Source organism: Thunnus albacares, chromosome 13, assembly GCF_914725855.1.
Source record: "Thunnus albacares chromosome 13, fThuAlb1.1, whole genome shotgun sequence".
NCBI lineage: Eukaryota > Metazoa > Chordata > Actinopteri > Scombriformes > Scombridae > Thunnus > Thunnus albacares.
In genome coordinates this window covers 6,204,859-6,208,350 of record NC_058118.1, presented here as the reverse complement: position 1 = coordinate 6,208,350, position 3,492 = coordinate 6,204,859, and positions in this window count along the sequence as shown.

Here is a 3,492-nt window from a genome sequence, read left to right as displayed (position 1 = left end):
TTCATGAAGAGTGGTTTTCATTGTGCTTCATCACCAAACCATATTACAAACCATACACCTTGCTGTCAGTTTAACAGACAACACTACAAAATCGATGTATCTTTAATCAAAGAAACAGTGTATAAACTGACTCTCCATCCATGAAAAATATATAGCTAAATAAATCTTAAGCTTTCTGCAGGTGATAGTCCAGCCTCCATTAGAACTGCTTTGCTGACACAAGAATTTCATCATCTACTTGTTTTTCTTTTCTTAATGATTCTCCTGAATTTTGCTGACACTTGTCTATACTCAGATAGCCAGTTTGCACTGGAGATCCCCCTTCTGCTGCTCAATCTAGTTCATAAACCCTTGGCAGAATATGCTGATTTTGCCCACATATCCATATTGAGGATCATCAGATTAACCTCTCCATTTATGAACGTCCCAAACAGAACGCAGCTGCTGCCTCCTAATGAGGAGCAGAGGAGCCTCAGGCTGGACCACAACATATGCAGCTATAGTGAAGTTAGAGATGGAGGATTTCCATTCTCTACTCTCTGTATTTACTGTAACTGTGTGATGGAAATCCATGAAATAATTGACCCCTCCGTACAGATTTCACTGGATCTACCCTTAAAGTGTCTCAAAACTCTGGCTGTATGTTAAACTGTGAAAATAAAACGTGAGATGTGATCTATTTTAATTTAAAGATAAAGGTATATTCTTCCTATTTTCACCTCAGTTTTTTTAAGTGTCCACTAGATGGCGTCGTTGCATTACTGTTAAAAGATGCTATCACGAGGATGCCAGTTGTGTACCATTGGGGAGGTACAGTGGATTTGCCAGATGTTTACTGATTAGGAATCGCCAGTAGAGCTAACCTAAGTGTGTTCTTGGCAGCATATGTGCAGAATGGCCTTTATTGTCTATCTTGGGCAGCACCATTATGTGTAACAATCTCACTGTAATGATATGACTCCAGTGATAAGTGTGTGTGTTGGAAAACAAATTACAAGATGTTCTACACTGCTTAGCAAGCAGTCATTTTAATCCCACCTGATAAGGTGTGAAAGGGAGAGTAAGGCAAAGTATTAGATTTCATAGGTGTTTGTCCTTATAGTTTTTATTTTACTGTAAGAGTAGGCCTTCAATTTTAATTTAATGTGTAATCACGTTTAATATCGTATGGTAAAGGCAGGCAACATGAACACAGTGCAGACTGAAATGCAGTAGTCTGGGACTTTTGGACAGGCATGTCATTACTGTAACCATGACACCTCTTTCTGTCAGATGCCAGAGGATCTCCTCATAAATATAACTGCCGTAGACGACTCCTACAGTTGTCTGTGTGACATACGGTATGTTAAAGCAACCGCATGAGCATTTACCTCTGACACTTGCATACCGTTTGAGTGTTTATTCACTGAACTCTAAACTGCGAGTGTAAGTCTGTGACCTCTGCTGAGTTCATGGAACATGATAGGTGTTGACATTCATCGTCTTCAGCATTGCTGCTCTTGGTAAAACCCAGCACACAGCAGACAAACAGGACATATTTACATGCCCTGGTATGACAGCAGCTTGTCAATCAATTTTTAAACTGTTCAGACAGCTGCTGCAGCGGTCTCTAACGTCCCTCGGCAAATCCTTACAGCTGCATGTCATTGCATGTCCCCATTGTTTTGTACTGGAGTAAACCACACTGGGAGGTCAAAGGTCGTTGCCCTGGTCACTCTCAGGTACAAGGTCAAGCAATAATTGGGCCACATTGTCATCATGTTATTGGTTAGTCTCAATGACTGCTGCACAGAAAGAAAACTTGGCTGAGGTGGAGTTTTGTACAAGAATAATTTTTTTGCTGATTTATGACATTTGTGAGAAAATATTTCCTGTTAAAGTGTTGAAGCTGTTGACTGAACTTGACATTTGCAAATGAATGAAAGCTGTAGTTCAAGGACGTTAAGCCATTGTTAAAGGTTTCATTGCTTTATTGTGGAATTGACTGGTATTTCCTTTTGTTTTTGAACATCTCAGCCTTATGCTTGTGATTTTCCAGAAGTTATGTGATTACTCAGTATGCTGAGGGAATACAGTGGGCAGAGGGACATGTATGTGGAATAACAAGCAAACACACGCACACTAAAAGGCATGTGGAAAACATTCAAGAGGTAACAGTTCAACCTGCAATTAAAACACAATAGGTATTGTGCACCATGTTTCTGAGCACTTTATCTGCATACCTCTCCGTTTCCCCTGTCGACCCTGGCTGTACAGGAAACTGTCACAATGGCTAATAAATTGTCCAGGCCAATCAATGAGGGATCCAGGAGTTGGGGGGGTGAGCGGATACTCTCAGTGTTTACTCAAGGATGGGGAACATTTTAGTCATGAACAGCCGTGCCTCGGACACAGAAACATGGTCATATATAGCGCAGTCGTCAATCAGAATACTGTCATGTATCAACAATAAAAAGAAAATAAAAATATTACCAGAATATTGGTTTTACTCCTCTTTGTGTCTCTGTCACCCTTCCATAGAAGGCCGCAGGACAGTGATAAGAGAAGTCAAACCACATTTATGGATGTGAATTTGCACTTTTTCCTTATCGCCAGAAAACTGCTGCAGTGACATGACATCATACAGTGGAAGAGCACTCTCCACCCTCTGTGCGGCTCTTTATTTGGAAAATTACATCATATGGGCCTTCCAATCTTTACGCCTCAGTGTCAGGGTAAAAACAAGTTGGTTATACAAAAAAGAGGAAAAAGAACAGAATACCTGATAAAAAAAGAAACAAACATGTAAGCAAATAGAAATCAAACAGCATTATTATTTAAATGCTGCCTAACTTCTATAAAATGTACATCTCTGTGTGTATTTGATGGGTGATACTGTACAAGAACAAATGTGTTGATTGGACTTTTGAGGATGATGAATCACACAGGCATGCACACATGCAACATTTTTAAAATGGTTGGCGTTAATTAACACAGGTATTTGTTAATTGTAAATGCAATTAAGCCAGTTGCGGTCAAAGAATGAAACACCACTGGAAACAAAACAATGTGGGGAAAAAAGTGTTTGATAAAAAATATGTCAGTTCTATTATTTGTTTTCAGCTTGATTTGAAAAATGATTTTATGAATTATTATTGCAGTTTGTGTATGATTAAGTTTTTAATAAAGGCTACACAGCAGATCAATCAAACCATTTCTCACTGTCAATCAAATGACTTTGTTTGGAGCTGAGAGTAGAAATATGGACTACAACAGAAATGCAGCCAAATCTGAGGTTTGCCCTATAATGGCACATGCACATTCTGGTCCTATGTATTTAGCATTCCTGTTTCAGAGGTTTGCTGGCCACTGGACTAGAGAGAGCTGATTCACAGACACAGCCATGGCAATGGGGTAATTACAAAGTCTATAAATATGAGCTACAGCACCACACAGATCTGGTCACACTGCAAGTCAACCTCAGCCGTATAGCAGCTCAAATTTCTTTTCTTT